The sequence below is a fragment of the Mastigoproctus giganteus genome, chromosome 7 (assembly GCF_048544385.1).
Source record: "Mastigoproctus giganteus isolate SK-2022 chromosome 7, ASM4854438v1, whole genome shotgun sequence".
Lineage (NCBI taxonomy): Eukaryota > Metazoa > Arthropoda > Arachnida > Uropygi > Thelyphonidae > Mastigoproctus > Mastigoproctus giganteus.
Genome location: NC_143581.1, coordinates 74,531,329 through 74,554,972, shown reverse-complemented (window position 1 = coordinate 74,554,972; position 23,644 = coordinate 74,531,329). Strand labels below are relative to the sequence as shown.

Sequence of the window (23,644 nt, the reverse complement as noted above, 5' to 3'; positions counted from 1 at the left end):
TGTAGTAGAGGAAAAGGCCAAACAACAAATTACCATTCTCTAAGCTGCAAACTTGTCTGCAACAGAGAAGCTTTCTCTTTTAATCATTGAGAAAGCCTAGAAGCCTTGATGTTTTAAAGGTTTGAAGACATTACTGACTATGTATTGAGTAAACCAAAAGACTTGGATGATATCACAAATCTGCAAAGAATGGATCAGAACGCAGGATGAGTGAGAAGAATAGAAAAATTTTGCTCTTTGTGGATAATAACCCCTCATTGTCAAGTATATGACCTATGTGTAATTACTGTCGAGTGCCTACCACCAAATATGATATCAGTCACTTGAACAAGGTGTAATCCAGTGTTAAGAAAAACTACCGAAGAATGCTATTGAACAAAATTGTGCTGTCTTGGAAGCAAAATTCAATGTGAAATCGACATCCTGCAGGCAACATATTTGTTTCAGCATGGGATGAAGTTGATGAAAAAGCAAACACCAACTGCTTCAAATAAACTGGATTTACTGCATTGAATGATGCAATTTGTGAAGTTTTGCATGCTTCTTCTATTAATTGCGCAGAACAGTCTCATAATAGGGAAAAAATATTTGAGCATCTGTGTCATCACAGGGGTGAGGAACCTGCAGCCTTTTGTCTATTTCTCTCAAATGCAAAATCCACCTTTTATTTAATTAAATAACATCAAACTCAAAATATTTTTAAGGTAAATTTTATATAACGTTATTCTCCTTATATAAATTAGTTTACATTTACGCCCTACATTAGCAAAAGAAACATAAAAGGCATAAAAATATTGGATAGATCGATAGAGTTTGTTTGTTTGTTATTTGGTTTTTAGGAGCATTAGCAACTAAGGCCATATTGCTCCGGGATATGCGGTGGCCATTCCCTGACCTTTCCATATCCTCCGTATTTGGTGGTGACGGGCTCGAACCCCGGTCTAATCAAGAAGCGTGTGCTGCTCCTTCCCACCTGGCTACAGAAGCGCCTGATCGATAGAGGACAAAACAAAGTGAAGAGGTAAAATTATTTATATCGATAACTGTATAGTTTAGTGAGAGGCCTGTCAGTGGCAACTCAGTAATTGGCAAGCACTCAGTGATTCGTGTCACAGGCCTGAGAGCCTGAAAGAACTATAACATGTTAAAGAAAATGTATGCATCAAATGAAATATATGCATTGCCTTTTTTAGTTAAGGAAAATAATAATGAATTATATATTAAAATAAATAAAGCACTATTAAAATAATAAAGCATTTATTCTAATTCACTAATCTTTACAGAATATTATTGTTTCCCATATAGATATGGCATCACTTCCACTTTAAACTGAACTTCATTTGGCAACATTGCGTTTCTTATCAGTGATGACTCATCTTGCTGACTGCTATCAGTATCAGTTGACATTCCGGTCATTCTCCCTGTTGCCATTGGTTTCCAGTGCTTGTTTCCTTTAAAATTGAATATTCAATCAATCTGTGTATTTCATTTTTAATTTTTACTGGTAACCCAATTATATCAAGAAATAAGAAAAGAGCATTAAAGGAAGAAAAGAGAGTATTCAATGAAGAATGGGAATTGCAGTATTGCATTTGTTGCTGTGAACGATAAAATGTGTTTGCTCTGTGATGCCATATTGGCAACATTACAGAAATATGCGACTTATTAGGACAACAAATATGCTATACTAGAAGGAGAACCTCGAAAGTCTGCGCTTAAGAAAATGAAAGATGGAAAGCAGCAGCAACAAGTATTCAAAACTAAGTCAGGATATGAGACTGACATCAGTGAAGTGACACAAAGTAGCATATATACTTGAAGAAGAGGTAAACCATTTAGCAACATGGAAATCATAAAAGAATGCATTGTTGAAGTTGTAGGATGTTTAGATTTAGCTAAGGTTAAGTACAAACAACTACCTCTTTCAAGGTAGACCATAACTGATCGACAACATGAATTAGCCCATAATATAACAGAACAACTTCGTGCAATATGGCAAAGCAAAGCTATTTATTATTTGATCGCCTTGGATGAATCCACTGACATTACTGACTCAGTGCAAATGTTATTTTGTATTTGCGTTATAATTGCAGATTTTCATTGTCACAAGGGGTTACTGACTTTGGGTACCCTTACTGCCAGGGCACTTGCAATTGACATCCTCACCATTTTTGAAGAAAAATGCCGTGAATTTATGTAATTTAGTAAGTGTATGCACAGATGGCACACCTTCCATGAGAGGAAAACGTGAAAGATTTGTTGTGTTACTACAGAAAGAATTGCCAGAACCAGATACTTTGATTTCTTTTCACTGTATTCTTCATCAGCAGAATCTGTGTGCCAAATCTACTGTTTTAAGTGACACATTAAATAAAGTTGTAGGTATCGTAAACTGCATTCGAGTAAATACATCATGACATGCCAATTTTGCAACATGCTTCAGCTTAAGGATGAAACATTCAGCGTGGATATGCCGTATCATTCTAAAGTGCACTGGTTGTCTGTCCCAAGGACAAATACTTGTCAAACTTTTATCTTTGCAAAAACAAATCAAGCTTTTTTGAATATGTGAATTGTCAAAAGTGAATTCTACAGAGATATTGCATTTGTATGATATAATGTCAAAGCAAAATGATCTGAATATTTTTTTCAAGGTACCAAATCTAAATATGATATGTGGCTTAAAATACAGTCATTTCGGAAAAAGCTGACCTTTTTCAAAACCTTGCTTAATCGGAACTTTCAGCTGAACACTTTCCTGAACTGGAAAAAGTAATTAATGAACAAGATACAAACAAATCATTTAAGGAAATGCGACATGAAAGAATACACAGCTGTTTTAGACTCCCTGATTGAAGAATACAATGAAAGGTTTTCCTGATTTTGAGAAACATGATCTCACACTGAAACCTTTTCAACCACACCTGATTGATGTCTCCAAAGCACCTGATGACTTACAGATGGAATTAATTGAGCTCTCAGAAGATAATATCTTTAAATATAAAAAAAAATGCTGTTGAATACCCACATCTACGTCAACATGCTCGTCGAATGCTATCTTGTTTTGGCACAAAACAAGACTGTTGTGAATCAACATTTTCATATATGATACAAATTAAAACAAGGCTCAACGATGTTGAAACCAAATATCAGACTACTGTCTGGCATTAAGCAGTCACAAAAAAGTCATTAAATGGTTTGTTATCTAACTTTGTCCATTTTTAGTTTTGTTATCATCTTTGCTAAACAAATAAATGTCTTCACTCATTTTTTTGTTTAAATTCCTCATACAATATATAGGCTGTAATTAAAATTGTAAATATGCCTACAAAAATATAATTTTTTTTCTATATATTTAATTCTCAGCATGCAGCCTAATTGTATCTTGATTAAATAAAATTTGGCCTTCCAATGTTAAAAAGGTTTCCTCCTGGCCTAAACTTACAAGAAAGCTTCCAAATACTGATTAATTAAGTATCTGGAAGGATTAAAGATTACACAGAGGTGGATGTGGACATTGACTGTTTCAGGATATGCATGAACAAAGAACTCATTGCAGATGTAGTGGAACCTGAAATTTGTAGTGGATAAAGATTAGGAACCTACTGTGGTTGAACAAGAAGTTTCAGTGAAAGATTCTCATCAGTGATTACAACTTGTATGTCAGTTTTTTCAAGTTCAGCCTAACTACGAAAGTGAAATAACTGCTATCGCACATCATCGTATTTCTTCTTTAAAACATGCTCTACCATTGAAACAGCATGTTTTGAAACAATTTTCTTGTTAGGTATGTAGCAAAATATACAATTTAATTGTAATCTTTACTGCACTACAATCAGTGCAAAATTTAAAAATTTTCTTGTTTAACACTGTAGCACATATTATAAATAAGATTATACTATATTGTACAGTATTAGTAGAATTACATTAAATGTTCAAGCTTTTACTTGTTTTGTTGTTGATTTTATGAATGATCAATATAATGTCCTTCCGATATAACACCATTTTTCTCATTCCCCCTGGAGGTTTGTTACATAGAGCTTTGACTGTACACACATATATAAGTAAACATATACTCAGGAGTGCACATTTAACTGACATTCCCATTCATTCAGCAAGCTTTCATCACATTCATTTCCAGTCATTACAGCAATGAATATAGACCCCCCTCTTTTTTTTTATCAGGCTAAGGGTACCTGGATATAACAGCCATACTTGGGGTCTTCCCAGGATGAGGGACTTCCTTAGCCCAGCATGGAATCACACAAACACACACAGCCAAACACGTTTGGCTGCCCAACACATACACAACCTTGTTTTCCTGGAAACCACAAGGCCATGAGGGAACCAAAGGTCAGTTGTGGGTAGAAGAGGGTTTGTGTCTTATTTTTGAATTTGGATTTTGTCAAGAGTGGGGATTTATTCTTGTATGTTTAGGAAGTTCACCAATATAAGAATTTAAAATAACTAAATGAATTCTCTATGCTCGGACAGAAAACATTAGTGATCAAACATACCCAGAATCTGTGGTTCAAGAGCTCTAAATCCGACCCAAAAATACTCGGACCACCCACAAATATCAACAAGCAGCAGAAGACAGTGTCTATAATTAAAACAAATACAAATATTCTAAAAGAATTTTTTTACTTTCCTGAAGTGGACTGGAAAGGACTTTTTGACTTTGATCATGATCACAGGATGGTGGATATCTCTATTCTTTGATCACAACCAAAATTGTAAAAGTGCTATCCTTCAGAAAAGTAAAAATTTTTTTTAGAATGCTTGTATTCATTTTAATTATAGACACAATGTCCTCTTCCACTTGTTAATATTTGTTGGTGGTCGAATGTATTTTGGAGTCTGGTTTAGAGCTCTTGAACCACAGATTCTGGGTATGTTTGATCGCTAATGTTTTTTTATCCCAGAAATTCATTTAGTTATTTTATATTCTTTTATTCGAGTGTGTGTGTGTTAGGAAATAAGTGTTCTGCATGCCTATATTGAGGTAATTCCTCTCGTTAGTTTGATTAATAACGTGTAATAATGTAGAACATATTGGGCCTTGATGCTCTTTCATTTACTAAGTAATCTCTCATGTAGAAGTTCACAAAGCCTATAGGCATACTTGACAGTGTGACATCACTGTTATCAATGTTCTATTGTACTTAGGCTTTGGTTGAACTGATTTCATTCCTTGTTTAATGCCGCACTACAAACAGATTTCCCTATAAACAGTGCCTCAACATAAAAGCATGCTTGCTGTATGAAATTGAAAATTTGAAAGTTCACATTTAGTAAACTTTTTTGTTGTTTGATGGTTATTTCCAGAAGTAAAAGAATGTGAAAATAGTTTCCAGTGGGGATTCATGTTCAAAAGAAAGGTTTGGATGGATGGAAGAGTCAACCTAAAGATTTTAGACAATTTTTTCAGCATTTGAAATGTTGCCTGTATGCCAGCATATACAGTATGTAATACCTCATTAAGTTTAAGGTCTAAGTTTTGTACTCAGCATATAAGTCGAGTGATGATTTTAGAGATAATTTTGGACCTTAAACAAATGTCAGTGTGTATGTTACGTTCACAAATCACAGGTATGGTGAAATGAACTGCAGTGTCTGTGCTTTATCTCCTATGTTAACAACAAGCCATAGACAGGATTTTTATCGGTAACTGGTGTTCAGGATTCAAAAAAAAAAAGTAAATAATAAATAAATTAAAAAAAAAAAATCATGATATTTTATATACCATTGTATAATCGTCTTAAGCTTGCAGATAAGACTAATCACTCCTTAGTGAATTTTATACACCAGGACTACTGAAATAGAGATGGAATCTTGAATACTTATGAAGCAGTTTTAACATGGCACTCAATATATGAGAATTACCACTAATATTTATTGCAAATATTTGAGAATTATCATAAATATTTACAGTAAAAATTGGCATCTATACTTGCAGTACTTTACTCTAAAGATCTGTGTAGAAGTTTGTCTATCAGAACAAAATTTTAAGTTTCTTCATACTATTCAGTGAAATGTAAGTACAGTCAGTTCTGCTATAATGTGCATTTTTGAAACATGACTGATATGTTAGCATTAGCATTAGTAGAGGCATTTGATGCAAGAAAGCAAGCTTATGCAGCATCAGCCAAAAAAAAAAAATAATAATAAATAAAAAATAACCACTTCCACTTCACCCCTCTGTTCGTTCGAAATACCTGTCCAGCTGAGCCTTAAACTTATTTAGGCTATCAACTTCCACGACAAGGGATGGAAGTCTATTCCACCAACCAACCACCCGCTGGCTAAAGGCAAATTTCCTCACGTCTATCCTACATCTGTCTTTTCTCAATTTGAATTTATGCCCTCTCAGGTGATTATTCTGAGCAAGAGGAAGAATCCCATCAGCATTGAGCATGCTCAAACCATTCAAGGCTTTATACACCTCTATCAGATCACCTCGCTGGTGCCTAGTCCCCAGACACTGTAATTTGCAAAACTTAAGCCTTTCTTCGTAAGAGCACCCCTTTGTTCCATTCACTAATCTTGTTGCCCTTCTCTGTACTCGTTCCAGCAGTTCTACATCCTTCTTGAAATGAGGCCTCCAGACCTGTATACAGTACTCTAGGTGTGGCCTAACCATTGCCTTATACAAGGGAATAATCACCTCCTTATCCCTGCTAGAAAAATTCCTATATATCATCAACAATACACCATGAGCTACTCTTGCAGCCCGTCTGCACTGCTCAGAAAACTGCATATCTGCCTGCACAACCACCCCCAGTTCCCTTTCATTCTCTACCACTGTCAGTGTAGTACCACAGAGTTGATACGTTGCTCTGGGGTTGCTGTTTCCCATATGTAGTACTTTACATTTGTCAATGTTAAACTTCATTTGCCACCTCTCAGCCCATCTGCTTAACCTTTCCAGATCCTGTTGCAGTAGCATAGTGTCAGTAGTGTCCTTGACAACCCTGCCAACCTTCGTATCGTCTGCAAACTGTACATATATACCATCATCAATATCATTTATAAATACATAAAACAATAATGGACCCAATACTGAGCCCTGAGGGACTCCACTAATAACATTAGTCCACGATGAGCAGTGTCCATTGATTACCACTCTCTGTCTTCTCCTCCTCAACCACCCCTTTATCCATAGCAGCAATTTGCCTCCAATGCCACACTGCTCCAATTTGTGCAGCAGTCTTCCATGTGCAACAGTATCAAAAGCCTTTCTAAGATCCAAGTATATAATATTAGAGTTATTCCCTGCATCCAGTTCTTTTGTGACTGCATCATAGTATCCAATCAGATTGGTCAGGCAAGACTTCCCCTTAACAAAACCATGCTGTGTCTGAGCTATAACTGAAGTCTTGTCTAGATGATCCTGCAGTGCTTCTTTAACCAGTGCCTCCATTAATTTTCCAGGAACAGAAGTTAAACTAACAGGTCTATAATTACTTGTGTTGCCCTTTGATCCTCCTTTGTGAATTGGGGTCACATTTGCACATCTCCAGTCCATGGGTACTTCCCCTGAGTCCAAGGAAGCTCTCATAATTATGGCTAAGGGTTTGGTTACTTCCTTTGCTGCCTCCTTTAATATAACTGGATAGATCCCATCCACCCCAGGTGCCTTTCTTGTATTTATCTTCAACAATTTCTCTTCCACGTGACTCTGAGATATTATAAGATTATCTAGCTTACTGCCAGAGTTCAATACACCTCTGGCATTCCCCTCGCTGAATAACTCCTCATGTGTGAATTCCGATGCAAAATATTCATTTAGTTTGTTAGCTACCTGAGCAGGATCATCAAAAGTTGACCCATCGATATCAAGTGGACCAATCTGATTCATCCCCTTCCTTCTAGAGTTTACATAAGTAAAGAACTCTTTGCTGTTTTTCTTTGTATCCCTTGCCAAAGATTTCTCGTAATCTGCCTTTGCCTGCCTAACCTCCTTTGTAACTTGGTTACAGATCAACTTATATCTATCATAGGCTTCTGTGTCATGTGTTAATTTGTAAGTATCCCATGCATGTTTCTTCTCTGTCATATGTCTCATTAGTTCATCTGACATCCACTTAGGCCTAAACCTTGAACAATATTTCTTAGTTGGTATGTAAAGCCTAGTAGCTTCCAAGATAAGTTCTTTGAATGCTTCCCATTTTGAATTTGCTGTTGGTAACATCATCAGTTGGTCCCACTGTATAGAATTTAAATGCTGTCTCAGTCCATCGTAGTCGCCTTTACGAAAGCAATAACCCTTCCCTTTACCCCTAATGGTAGTTACCTCTTTGAGTAAATCCCACTTCAGCACACTGTGATCACTGCCACCTAGTGGTTCATTTACCTGCAGATTCTTAATGCATGAAGAATCACTACTGATAATCAAATCAAGAGTATTACTCCCTCTAGTTGCCTCCCGAACATGCTGATGTAGAAAACAATCATCCAATAAATCCACAAAAGCCTTGCTAGTGTGTGAGTGACCAGCCCCCAAATTCCAGTCAATATCTGGGAAATTAAAATCCCCCATTATAAGACACTGTGATTTACTGGCCCACTCTATTTCCCTGTACAGTTTCTTATTATACTCATCAGAGTCATTAGGCCTATAGCACACTCCTACTCTCAATTTTGATCTCCCAATGCTTATGTCACACCAAACTGACTCGACACTGCACTGTCCAGCAATGTTGACTGGCTTCACTTCCTTGGATTTTATGTATTTCTTAACTAATAGCATAACCCCTCCTCCCTTCCTATCCTTTCTGTAGACATTGTACTCCCCAAATTCCAGTTCTGCATTCCTTATATCTGTGTGACACCACGTCTCTGATATCCCAACAATATCTGCCTTTGATGTTTTGATCAATACCTCAAATTCATCTTATTTATTTACTAAACTGCTAGCATTGGTGTACATGCAAGTATACATGCACCTGCTCTTTTTCTTAGCTACCCTAATACAACCTATGTGTTTGTTTGTACCCCAATGATTCCCAGCAGTCTCTGAAATATCCTGCATCTTATTTTCCAGGCCGCGGCTCATTCCAGTAGAAGCAGTGCAAGAATCACTTTCACCTCTGCCAGTGGCTACTGTTAATCTATTAGTCCTTGTATCCCCCCAATCTAGCAGTTTTCGAACCCACCTAACACCCTCGATAGTATCAGCAAACATTCTTGCACCCTTTCTATTTAAGTGTATCCCATCCCTGTAGAAGCAGTCTCTCCTGTTAACAAGTACAGACCAGGCTGAAAAAAATTCTACCCCTTGAGCCCTGCACAATCTTTCCAGGGCCGAATTGATTGACAGGGCTCTCATCATATACTCCCTCCTATCGTGTCTGGGCAGAATTGCAGACACTTTCAATTTCAACCCTAATTCATGGCTTTTTTTTTTCAACAGTGACCTGTACTTGTTAAGTAATTCCGCTGGTCTCCTACTCTTAATATCATTAGTGCCAACGTGTACAACTATATCACCTTTTGTGCCCTTAAAAGATGATATCTGCTCTACAACGTCATCAACCTTTGCCCCTGGCAGACATACCCTGGTCCTGTTCCACCTATCCTTTTTACAAAGCATGTTTCCCATTTCCCTGACAATAGAGTCACCAACAACTACTAGTTCCTTTGGGACCAGCGCATTCTGCCTTGGGGGCTGCCACTGTGTTGTGTGATGACCAAGTGCAAGCTCTGGCATTGGTGTGGGCAACTGGGAGCTTGATGGGCCCCTCACTTTTAATCCTTCGAGGGCATCCACCCTGTCCTTTAAGCTCTCATATAGGCCCATAACAATGCTGAGTTGTCGCCTGATTTCCTTACACTCCTTGCATCGCACACACACAAAGACATCCCCCATGGCAGTATCATGTCCCGTACCCGACTGCTCCACAAACATCAAGCAAGTAGTGCATTTTAATAGGCTGTGATTCAGAGGGCAACTGCCCCCCTCAGTTCTCGCCTGAGCCACAGCACTCCCATTAGCTTGAGCCTTTCCTTTGCTGCTCTGGTCTGAGTCATGATTTCGATTTAATTTCAATTTCATGTTAGGGAACAATGCGAGTATAATGCAATATTTGTGTTGGTTCATGTGTGATTTTGTCTGCAAGTAACACCAGGTGAAGGCAAAACCTGGCACCAAGCTGAACTTGACCTGTGCAGCAATACATATAAGTTTACAAAGCTTAAAAAATGTCAAATGAGAGCTACATTTCCCATTTACTGTAGTTGTATTGGTCGGGAACACACTGTTGTGATTCACTGTATTCACATGATAGCAGGCGATATTATAGGGCGATTCATGTTTTCAGGAGTTCTCATTTTTCTGCTCGAACAGAAATTTCACGAGGCGGGATAGCATGAGCAGAGGAGCACGTTTCTGGAGATCATTACCATAAAACAATTTGCAGTTCCCAGTTTATTGGGAATTCCTGTTAGCACAATCTAATTATAAACTCGATCTTATTGCATTTGCGATAATACTGATAGCTGGAATTCTGTGGGTTTTTATGTTCTTATGGTGAAATGTGTTTCCTCTCCATTGAAATCATATAGAAAACAAATTTTCAGAATCTTGTCTTCATTTCTATATTTTTTAAGCTTCGTCCATATCTCACTTGTGCATGCTGTATTCATCGTTATTGATTGTTTATCTTTTTTAAATTTTACAATTTAAAAAAATGTCAATCAACAGAAATATCAATTGGTATGTATATTATAGTGCTATATTTACTATAATATATATTTATTTATTTATTAAAAATTTGAGATGTTTAAACCTGTGTTAGCAATTTTATTGGGTTTCTAACATTTTTTAATATTTTACTTACAAGACTTTTTTTTTTTTTGAGTGCCCTGCCCCATCCCTATTTTTCTAATAAGCCCTGTTATTTTTAATGCGTGAAATAACATAATGCGGAGATTTTTAGGAGCAGTGTACCGCGTTATAGCAGAACTGACTGTGTAGCATGGTTGTGCAGACAATCAAATTATGTTCATTAGAATGAAATTTCATTACACTATACAATAAAAAATGTCAGAACAAAAGTCACACGTAAAATAATTTTAATGAAAAATTCAAAACTGTAAAAAGGATTTTTACACTTGTTCTTGCTATTTTTCTTGTTATTATTTTCAACAAAACAAAACTTCTAATTCTGATAGAAGAAAGAAACATTATTTCTTCTATTCCTTCTCATCAGATGATATGATGTAAACAACCATACTTTGCACAGAGCTGCAAACACACAAATTCAATAACTCCTCAACATCCTTGACAGTGTAGTGATTTTGCCACATCACTTTTTTTTTTTTTTAGGAGAGATCACTTTGAGTTCTATCATTCATAGACTGGAAGAATTTCCAAGGGCTTCATTCATTTAGAGCTGTAGTTAGCAAATCTCAGGCAGAGAAGGTAAGGTATATCTATAAGTAAATCTTGGTTTTTCAGCCCAAGCAGTGTGCCCAAATTGACGCACACACAATGACATAATATGGACTAAGTCACTGATGCACTTCATTAGAATGTCTAAAACCCAACATTTTAAGGGTGAAAAGGTGATATTCTTGTATACATTGACATAAGTGATATTAAGAGTAGGAAATCTAAGGATTTCCTTAAGTACAGGGCAGTGTTAGCAAAAAGTCACAGATTAGAATTGAATTTGACAGTGTCTGCAATTCTGCCGAAACATGATAGGAGGGAGTATATGTTGAAGGCCCTGGAGAGAATGTGCAAAGCTCAGAGGGTAGAATTTTTCTCAGCTTGGTCTGTGCTTGTTAACAGGATACTTTTTTTTTTTTTTTTTTTTTTTACAGGGATAAAGAGAAATAGAGTGGACCAACAAATCAGAATGTCTCATAATGAGAGATTTTAACCTTCCAGATGTTGACTAGAATTTGTGAGTTTGTAATGCGCACACTAGCAAGACTTTTGTGGATATCTTGTATGATTGTTTTCTAATGAGAGGAAGCAATACTCTTTATAAGGTGAGCAGCAGTGATTCTGCAGGTGAAAGATATACTGGGTTGCAGCAATCACAGTGTACTAATGTGAAAATTGAATTAAAGACATAACTACTGTAAAGAGAAAGGCTTTTGTAAGGGTTTCAGACAGTTTTTAAAATTGTGTGCAGTGGGACCAACTAATGGTGTTATCAAGAGTGAATTCTAAAGGGGAAGAGAAGTAATCAAAGAAGCTACTAGGCTTTTCATACCAACAAAGAAATACTGTTCAAGGCGTAAATGGATGTCAGAAGAACTATCAAGACGCACGGCAGAGAAGAAACGTGCATGGAATGCATATAAATTAGTCTAATGAAATCACAGAGGTTACCTAACCTCTGTGATTTCATAATAAGATGGATTATGACAAGGCTGGCAAAGAAAAACAGCAAAGACTTGTATGCTTATATCAATAGTTGAAGAAAGAGATTGACTCACATTGGGCCACTTGATGTCTATGGGTTAACTGTTGATGACCCTGCTAGCAAATGGTTACTTTGCATCTACATTCACACATGAAGAATTCTTTAGGGAAGGGGATGCCAGATGTTTATCAAATGAATGAAAAGCTAAATGACTTTGTAATAACTGAAAGGAAAGTGGAGGAGAAATTGTTGATAATGGACATGAAAAAGGCACCTGGGACAGATGGAATCTATCCAGTTATATTAGGCTGGCAGCAAAGGAGGTAAGCAAACCCTTAGCCATAATTATGAGAGCATCCTTTGATTCAGCAGAAGTCCCTATAGAGTGGAAATATGCAAATATAGCCCCAGTTCATAAAGTGGGATCAAAAGGCAACATGAATGATTACAGACCTGTTAGCTTAATGTCCGTTTCAAGGAAAATAATGGAATCACTGGTTAAAGAAGTAATGCAGGACCATTTGGACAGGCTTGCAGTTATACTGCAATCACAGCATGGATTTGTTAAGGGTTTGTCTTGTCTAATCAATCTGATAGGTTACTATAATGCAGTGACCAAGGAACTGAATGCAAAAAATAATTTTGACATCATATACTTGGATTTTGGGAAGGTTTTTGATACTGTTGCACATAAAACACTGCTGTACAAACGAGCTATGTAGCATCAAGAGCATGTGAGAGATAAAGGGATAGTTAAGTGGAAGTATACAGAGTAATTATCAATGGGCACTGCTCTTTATGGAATAATGTTATTAGTGTAGTTCCCCATGGTTCAGTACTGAGGTACATTGTTGTTTTCAATATTTATTCAGTCATATTTATGAAGGCATATCAGGCTTAATGTCTAAGTTTGCAGATGATACACAGGTTGGTAGGATGGTTAATAACAGTCAGCAGTGTGACCTACTGCAACATCAAGGAACATTTGTTTGATAGAATGAGAAATAGCTGTTGAATAACCCCAGAGTAACCTTTCAACTGTATGGTACTATACTCAGAGTAGTAGAGAATGAAAAAGACTTGGAGTAATTGTGCAGTCAGACATGAAATTCTCTGAACAGTGCAGACACGCTGCCAGGACAGCTCATGGGGGTTTTGTCAATGATATACAGAAACTTTTGCTAGCAGGGATAAGGAAGTGATTATCGCTTTGTAAAAGGCCATGGTTAGGCTGCATCTTGAATACTTTATGCAGGCCTGAAAGCCTTACTTTAGGAAGGAGATTGCAGCATCTTGAGACTAGGCACCTGCAGGGAGATCTGGTTGAGGTGTTTAAAACCTTGAATGGATTGAGTAAGCTGAACATTAATGATATTCTTTCCACTTGTTGAGACTACACACATAAGGGAGCATAAATTCAAGTTGAGAGAGAATGGTTGCAGGATAATGTGTGGAAGTTTGTCTTCAGCCAGTAAGTGGTTCAAGAGAGAACTAGACAAATTCTTGTACGGTATGAATGGATGAAGTGTGTAGTTTTTTTTTTTTTTGGCTGATGCTATATAAGCTTGTTTTCTTGCATCATCTGCCACTACTACTACTTATAGAAAAGTATGACATAATTTACTTTCATACTGCCTACTAATTTACACTTTTGTCTTCTGAAAATTGCTTTATTTCAAAGGTGGAGTGTGAAAGTTTGCTTGTTCGTTGTTTGGTTTTTAAGAGCATGAGCAACTAAGGCCATATTGCTCCGGGATATGCGGTAGTCATTCCCTGACCTTTCCACATCCTCCGTATTTGGTGGTCACAGACTCAAACCCCGGTGTAATCAAGAAGCATGTGCTACGCACTACTGCTCCTGCCCACCTGGCTACGGAGGTGCCGTGAAAGTTTGCCAGTTCGGAAGTCAGAAACTGAGAAGGGGTTAGATATAATAAAAGACAAGTGAATTCTGATAATTAACTTAATTAATTAATTAAGAATCTGGAGTAAGAAATATTTTTATTATATTCTGCTAGTAGAAAATAAAACATCATATGAGAATGTTTTTCTTCAGTAAAAGGGCATAATTATGTGCAGAAATAAAGATAATAAAAAACACTGTACTGCATAAATTAAGAAGAAAATTAAAGGATTTAATACAATGATAATTGTTCGAGTGAGCATTCATTTAGCAGCATTGTATTTTTTTTTATTTGGAAAGGTTGATAATAACTACAGCGATGAGCCAAAACATTACGATCGGTGAGTCGTTATGCAAATCGAAGCAACTGCAGGTGAACTACGGCATATGCGCTGGTCGGGACACGGTATAAAAAACACCTGATACTAAACTCCGTTAATTCTTCAGATGGCACCTCCGTAGCCAGGTGGGCAGGAGCAGCAGTGCATAGCACACGCTTCTTGATTAGACCGGGATTCGAGCCCATGACCACCAAATACGGAGGATGTGGAAAGGTCAGGGAATGACCACCACATATCCCTGGAGCAATATGGCCATAGTTGCTAATGCTCCTAAAAACCAAATAACAAACAAACAGTTCTTCAGATGGGAAAGGCAGCGGACTTAAGCGAGTTTGACAAAGGCCAAATTGTAATGGCCAGACGACTGGGTCAGAGCATATCCAAAACGGCATGGCTGGTGAGACTCATGGCCAGCCGTGATTAGTACCTACTGAAAGTGGTCCAAGGAGGGGGAATCCACGAACCAGCAGCAAGGTGTTGGACAACCATACTGTGGGTGATGTTCTGCTGGGATACCCTGGGTCCAGTCATCCATGTGCTAGGCACTCTGATGTCTATCACCTACCCAAACATCATTGCTGACCAAGTGCACTATTTCATGGCAATGGTCTTCCCCTTTGGCGGTGCCGTCTTTCAGCAGGATAATGCACAATGCCACGCCACCCGGATTGTTTGAGACTGGTTCATGGAACATAAGGAAGACTTCCAGGTATTGCCCTGGCCTCCAAATTCCTCAGACATCAATCCCATCGAGCATCTGTGGTTTGTGTTGGAACAGCAACTCCAATCTGCGGTGTCTCAACCACAGACCTTACAGGATCTGCTGGTTGCATGTTTGTACCAGATACCCACAAGACACATGTAGAAATCTTGTAGTGTCCATGCCTTGCCGGGTATGAGTACTTTTGGCTGCACATGGCGGATCAACATCATATTAGGTAGGTGGTCATAACGTTTTGGCTCATCAATGTATATTAAAATAATATTTGATTAAAACAAATTTTGTATAACAGTCCACAGCTTTGCTTTCAGCTCTCCACCAGTGGCAAATTTCTAATATATTCAAGCCTACCATTATTTTGCTTCCTATACTTTGATATGGTTGAAGGCTATATACATCTGTAACCTTTGTTCCCTGAAGGAAAAGTGGGACTGGTTTGTAATTTGACTGAAAAAGGTTATCTCTTAAAGGGGAGTGAAGAGCTATATGCAGAGCAGAGGAATTGATTGGCTATAGGTCAACTGTTCACCAACAACTTTGTGGCCTGCACAAGCTTTGAACCTTCAAAAGTCAATTCTATATGCCATAATGATGAGCCGTTAAGTTTAATATGGTGGGTATCTAAGCTCTGTTTCTTCTTGGCAGCTGCTTTCTGGCTAAGAACCTATATTATTATTGGTAGTTGTTGGCGCATCGGCTTCTGTGGCCATATTGCACCTCCCAAGGTTTTTGCAGTACTTTGATCCAAGCCCGAGGCGGGAATCGAACCCGCGACCTTTGGGTTGCCGGGCAGGTACTTTACCCACTCGGCTAGCCCGGTCAGCCTATATTATTATTGGCTATTCTGGTATTATCTGTCAGGGATGTTGGGAGTTTTCTGGCATTTAGACAGCTCATAAGAACACTTGGGGTTTCTGTAAAGGATAAATGGGGAGGGGGGTGCTTCCTGTTCTGATGTTGGCCCCTGGGCTGTGGCCTTCAATTTATTCATTGCTGTCCTACACCAGATTTCCCAACCTGTGCAGTGCAATGATCAGTTCAGATTCTCACACAGAAATTATATTCCCCATAGGCCAGGTTTCAGTGGCAAACAGTAGCCAACTCACTTCCTTAATCCTTAACCTCTCCATTTGCATTTAATTCCCCTTTTGGAACTAGCATATAACAATTATCACAAACCAGTTGTCATTAGCATGCAGTACTCAGCTCTCTAGTGCCAGATAAAGAACACCACACACACAGTGAATTTTATTAGTTTTCCAGCCGACCAGGTTAGCCAGGTGGGTAAAGTGCCTGCCTGGCAACCCAAAAATCGCGGGTTTGAATCATAGTAAAATGCAAAAACTTTAGGAGGTGCATTATGGTTACAGAAGCCGATGTGCCAACAACTAACAAAAAAAAACGTTTTCCATCCATTGATGAAAAAGTAAAAGTATATAGCCTGTTTTACAAATTTTGTTTATTTTAACAACACTTTAATTCTCTAAAATTTAACTGTTTACTGCTCACTTCAGCATTTTGTTATGTATCTAATTCAATATGGTTTTCTCTATCATTATAAGAAATTCTATATAGAAATCACATTTCATGAAATAAATTTAAATCAAATGGCTAATAGCACACAATTTATATAAATAGGAATATTTATTGCAGCAGTGCAATAATAAGGCAAACTTGTGGTGTGGTGAAGTGAGGTGTATCCACAGAATGAGGCTATGCTTTACTTGAGTGATTATTGTTTGTTTGTTTGTCCAACCATATTAGCTTTAAAAAAGCATGTATGGTTTTGGTAAAATTTATAATAAATTTAATTCAAGAAAGGGTGGCACTAATTGACTCTTTTTTTTTTCATTAATTCTCAGAGCTTCCATAATTTGGGCAATGGTCCTGAATAAACTTAATGGATGACAATGTGAGATAGACAGCAACTTCACAGCATGTACACTGAGTAGACAGAAATCATGGGATACCTATAATGGGTAGGTTCACCTTTTGCCTAGATAAGGGCAGTCACACAACAAGGCATTGAGTCCATTAGTTCACGAAAGCATTCCACGGGTATTTCCATCCATGCTTGCTGCACTGCTGTCCATAATTTTGTTGCAATCCTGGGTGGAGGATCCAAAGCTTGAACAGACCTTTCCACAGCATCCCAAAGATGCTCCACAAGGTTCATGTCTGGTGGATGGGGAGGCCATTCCGTGGTGGTAAAATATGCGGACTGCTCTTTGAACCATGTTCTAGTCATCATGGCTCCTTGGGGAGGTGCATTGTCCTGCTGGAAAAGTCCATTGCCGTGGGTGCATGATGGCCATGAAGGGATGCAGATGGTCTGCAAGGATAGACACATAACCTCGATCGTTCAGAGATATGTCTAGCTGTTCCAACATGTGCCAGTTGAACACACCCCAGATCATTACCGACCGTCCACCTGCCTGAACAGTTCCTTGTTGACATGATGGGTGCATAGCTTCATGTGGGTTTCTGCCACATATGCACCCTCCTGTCTGCTCGAAATAACTGGAAACGGGACTCATTGGACCAGGAGACCAGTCTCCAATCATGGTGTTAGTAATGGGACTCTGGCGGGTCGGTGGATACATTTCTGGCACCTCCCTTGTTGAAGTCAGCAGTGATTTGTGCCTCTGTCACTCTCCAATTGGCTGAAACAATGTGAGACAGATGTCAACAGCTACATTCATCCGCCCACGGCACTGTCCACAATGAGATGTTATTCCAAAAATGGCATATTCCTGATGCACTCTTGATATTGTCAAACAGGGACAGTGCAATTTCTGTACCGCCTCTGCGATATAGTAACACACACATCGGGCACCCACTATCATCACTCTTTCAAAGTTTGTTAACTTGCAATGTTTATCCATACTGACATCGAATTACCATCAGTATATAGGTACACTGCATTATGAATGCAGTGTACCAATATACCTGCCAAGTGGTGGGTTTGTCCACTAGCAAGAGGGAGACGACAATGTGTGTTGTGTTGCCCAGGAACCCCTATGAATTCTGTTCTTTCAGGGTACATTCCTCCACTGTGAAACAATTACTGTGCTTTTGATTTCCCATTTAATTAATGCTTTTGTTCTGCAGAATCCAGTTTGCAAACTACACTAAAATAATAAAATTTTTCAACTAACTTTTCTCCCATGAATTTTTTTTAAAACTTCCATGTGTGATAGAATAAGACAAATCAAAGAAGATACAGACACCCTCATGAGTTTGATATTTTTTCTGTATTAAATGCCTAGCCCTAACAATGATATTTTATTTTAACCCATAATCAGGAGCACGAAGGTTTGTTTTTCCTTTAAATGTGCTGTCATTACAATTAAATGACGAGAATTGAAACTCTCTTTAAAGAGTGTTAATTCTCTGCGAGCATAATGCAAATCAAAACACCTGCATTATTTACAAATGTGCATGTCCATCCACAGTAAGTTTTTCTTCTCTTCAGTTGTCCAATGCTGGTGATTCTTATCCAAAGCCAACCCTTCATCTCGATTTTCCAGTTTTAATAAGGGTTTTCTGACTACTACATGACCATGAATTCCTGCTTGTTTAAGACAAAGTGTTAGAGTGGATGTACACATGGGAGTTTTTCTGTTCCTATTGCACTTAGCTCAGATTTCTGATTAAGTTGTCAATTGCATTTAGAAATCAGTGTTACGGTCTTATTTTGTGCTTTCATTGATACATGTGTTTACCCTGATTGTGGTTTGTCCTTTGAATTGTTGAATGGCAATATGTACTCCTTTAAATGAAATGCCTAGTTTTTGCCAGTACTTCCCCTGGACTAACTTTCTTTATATAGAGTTATAATAGCACTTATTTTTTCAACACTCTTTCTGAATGATGATTGTTTGATTTTATGTCTTCTATTGTGTTTCCTGTCTCCTTTCCCTTTTTGGAAACTGGTTTTTCAGCCAGTTTAAGCAAACTAACCCAAATAGATGTGTAGTTTACAGACACTAATGCCTCATGGCCTTGCCATGGTGAAAAACTTGCCAACCATCCAAATCACATATGATTCTCTCTTTAACAATGTGTTTCTGTACTAATTTGGAGTTGGTGGGAATACTGAGACTCCTGAACCTCAGCAGCTGACTCAAACTTGTCTACATTTAGAGATAGCTCATATTAGGCACTACATACTACTAGAGCAAGATTTGGAGGCATGATTCACCAATAAATAAATTATGACATCCTTATTGCTTTTAGTCACACTATCTTTTCTGCTTCAAATTGATAATAACAACATAAATCATAAAAAATTAACTATCCATAAATAACAACAGCTGGTGGATAAAGGATTTTTCACTGAAACTGGACTAACACTAATTATAGCTAATTGTTTGACTGCAACTCCAAGCAAATTTGTGCTAATGAGAAATATGTATGCTTTAATTGAAATATTTTTGTTATTATAAAAATAAACACATCTATGATAAGAACAATAAAACTATAATATTACTACAAAAAAAAATTAAAATTTACACAAACTGTTCCATCTTGCCAGAGGTGAAAAAAATTGCAGCTACCACTTAGCATATTGTTGACTATAAATTAGGTTGTTAAAAAAGAAATGGATGTCAAAACTACACTGCCTGACAAAATTAACAGAAAACATAGTGTAACTTGTGCAGCTTGTGAACCGGAGAATAATGAAATGAGGAGACAGCGAGAAGCTTTGGATAGGTATAAGAGACGTTTATAGGAGTTGTATAAGAATTACCAAAAAGGTCACATGACATCAGTATGGTGTATGACTCCAATGGCTAAACAGACCTGAAGCAGTGAACCATGCTTTATATAAGGGTGTTTATAAGATTCTGTGGCAATAAATACCATTCTTCCACCAGCACAGTTGTTAGCTCACCAAATGACCAAGGAGTTCTCTGTTGGCGTATCACACACACGTTCGATCGGATTTAAGGTCTGGGGATTGTGCTTACCAAGGCAATCGGATATCTTTAGTTTCAAGATATTCGTCCACCACTTGAGCTCTATGTGCAGTGGCATTGTTGTGCATGAAAATAAAATCGGGTCCAAATGCACCTCTAAAAAGTCACACATAGGGTTTGAGGATCTGTTTACGGTACCCCTATAAAAAACATGGAGGAATGCGGCAGTTTATCATTATTCTGCTCCACATGAGAATGCACTCAACACCATAAGTGTCTCTTTCTCTGATGTTGGAGGGATGGTACCACATTCCTCATTGTCTCCAGATGAAATAACAGCAAGAGTCTGTTTGTAAGCTAAAATGGGACTCATCAGAGAACAGAACTGTACCCCATTTTGTCAGGGGTCGAAGTTCATGGTGCACCAGTTTCAAGGATCTGTTCTTAGTACAGTGCAGTTCTCAGTACTGTGCAGTTACAGTACCTCTATAAAACTATGAAGAGGGGTGCTGCCATTGATCATTATTCCGGTCGAAGTTCATGGCGCACCAGTTTCAAGGATCTGTTCTCAGTACTGCGCAGTTACAGTACCTCTATAAAACCATGAAGAGGGGTGCTGCCATTGATCATTATTCCGGTCGAAGTTCATGGCGCACCAGTTTCAAGGTTCTGTTCTCAGTACAGTGCAGTTCTCAGTACTGCGCAGTTACAGTACCTCTGTAAGACCATGAAGAGGGGTGCTGCCATTGATCATTATTCCACCTCATATGAGATGAATCTGTTTGTAGGCTAAAACGCTATTTATCAGAGAACAGAACTATTTGTCAGGGCTCCAAGTCATGACGCCGGTTTCAACAAGCTCTGCAGCAGTTTGTAGTTAATCAGATACAAACCATTGGTTTCCTTGTGTACACTTGAATTGAGCCTTCTTTAACACAGCGGTTGGAATGTTTTCACCTGTGGCCACAACAAGGTTAGAGCTAAATAGTGGTCTGTTCTGGTTGGTGTATCCCTCAGGCGACTTTGGCCAGCTCTTGTAATGGTTTTGTCTCCTGAAACTGCTTCCTTAGTGCCAAGATAACACTGTGTGACACATTAAGCCAACATGCCACCTCTGCCTGCGACTGCCCAGCTTCAAGTCATCCAACAGCCCACCATCTCAAAGAATCATCTAAACAACAATGACTTGCCACCCTGAGTGCGGAAGATACAACTATCCCACTAAGCAAACCAAATAATGGGAATGAAGTGATGTGGTCACAACCTATGCTTTTATAGGCATGGATAATTTGCATAATGCGCAGCTCTGTAAAGTGATAGATCAATTTCTATTACTTGGCATTTGCATGCCAGGATGCCTATGGTATCAAAATTTGCCTTAGGCAACACTGTTCACAAAATATTCATGAAAAACATTTTGTTCTGTCACTTTTGTCAAGCAGTGTAGGTCTCAAAAGATGAAATACTGCCTTTTGGCAGTACTGGAACAATGTGCAATTAGTGGGATGTTTCTAGGCCGACTTGGGAGATCCTTGATATTTTTAGCTTAAACACGGATATATTTTTTCTTAGATTTAAATTGAGGAAGGATAACTACACAATGGATATAAGAAAATTCTTTTATCCACTGGAACAATCTCTCACTTAATCTCTAGAGCTAAAAAGCTTAGGTAAACTTAACTCAGAACTAGGCGTGCTTGAAGAATCATTGCTCCACTAGGCACAGGGAATGAAGTGACTGTGACTTTAAAAATTAGTAGAAAATAATTCAAATTTATTCACTTTTTGATGCCACTTTTATTTTCAATCTTTTCTGAACACAATTGTGTAAAGTCCATTTTATTATATTAAGAAGCACATTTTTGATTATTTATTGAAAATAAAAACACCTTTGCAGCACTTTAGGCAAGTGAAATGTCGGTCAAAAAACCCATGCACTTCAACAATTGGATACGAGCCAAATTCTGTGCAGGGAAAAAAACCAAGCAAATGCACTGCCATAAAGCTTCAATGACTGAACATTACAGATGAGTACTAAGTGTAGATTCATGTTTTTCAGGACATGTGTATAATTATTGAGACCAGGAATAAGTTGATCCTGAAATTTTTAATTTTTTGCATAAGAGCTAACAGAAATTTCTGGAATTTTCAATGGGGAGAAACTTTTGTTGACAGCTATTGAGCATTTCACTGAAATTCGTGTGGGATTTTCTTGGCCCATAACTGAATGCTCAGTTATGAGTTATACATAGTTTGATAAGATAAAATAAGTAGCAAGTATACTGGCTGAATTTTCATTTTTTGGATGATATCATACTAAACCTTGTTTGTATTTCTATTTAGATCTGATGCACTTCTTTTCCAAGTTCTGAAGGCCATTTAGACTTTAGCGCATGCCTTTGAATTAATTAGTTTAACTTTGTTCAATTACAGTGGTTACATATATAGTTTTTAAGTTTGATTTATGCTACTGTGAAAAGTCAATTCACCTTCAGTATGTTCAGTTGCTTTCAATAATTTTTCAAATCATACACTTGGTGTGTGTGTGTAAAAACCTGGAAGGGTAATGTTAGGAAAACCATACACAATTCTCACTAGAATAGTGTAACAAGACTTCTATTCTAAGTACACATAATGTATATGGTACCTGAAAACACTTCCTAGCCATAAAGGAATAAAAATAGTTTCAAGCATATATAATAATATGCATTTCCACTAAATTAATATACATGCCAATGTACAGAACCATAAGAATCCATAAAATAATATATATTTGGAAAAATGCATCAAAAGTGGTAGTATTCAAATATAATGTCAATTGTATCTTTATGTCACAAGGAAAATACAAAACTAAATGAACGACTGTCTGACTGAATCATTTTATAAACTTTTCATTAATTATACAAAAGGTTTGCTTAACTATTAATTTTGTACACCAATTGCACGTTTAATGTCTTAAAAACATCATGAAATTTTCACAGTCCTCAAATAATTACTTATTCAATTAACGCATATTAAGTTGCTCAAGATCTTGCAAACATGTCAAAGGTAAAATATCAAAAATGCTTCTGATCCTTTCATGAGAAAGGTTTTTTTTTTTTTTTTTAGCATGTAGATGATACATGAAATTATGTCAAACACTTGGCATATAACATCATTACTGATTTTCAAATCAAATGGTATCTGGTTAGCTTAAACATTTGTTGAAGTTCATGATTATAGAAAAGCTACATATAATGTCTAAGATTTACTTAGTTCATATTTTATTTCTTCTTAAAAACAAATTCATGTGGTATATATCTAAATAAGTTTCAATATATATATACATTGCAGTCATTAAAGAGAGAATAGTAGTAAAACTTCTGATTTCATTTTGA

The 23,644-nt window shown here is 37.5% G+C and overlaps 1 protein-coding gene across 1 annotated transcript in view; it reads right to left on the bottom strand.

Moving 5' to 3' along the window:
- Positions 1-1,410: 1,410 nt before the first annotated feature.
- The window catches only part of LOC150083000 (protein tweety-like), a 472,105-nt gene continuing 449,871 nt past the window's right edge, over positions 1,411-23,644 (bottom strand). Inside the window, exon 16 of the transcript XR_016547147.1 lies at positions 1,411-1,451. The gene's annotated coding sequence lies outside the window, so the exon portion shown is untranslated. The remainder of the gene's footprint in view (positions 1,452-23,644) is intronic.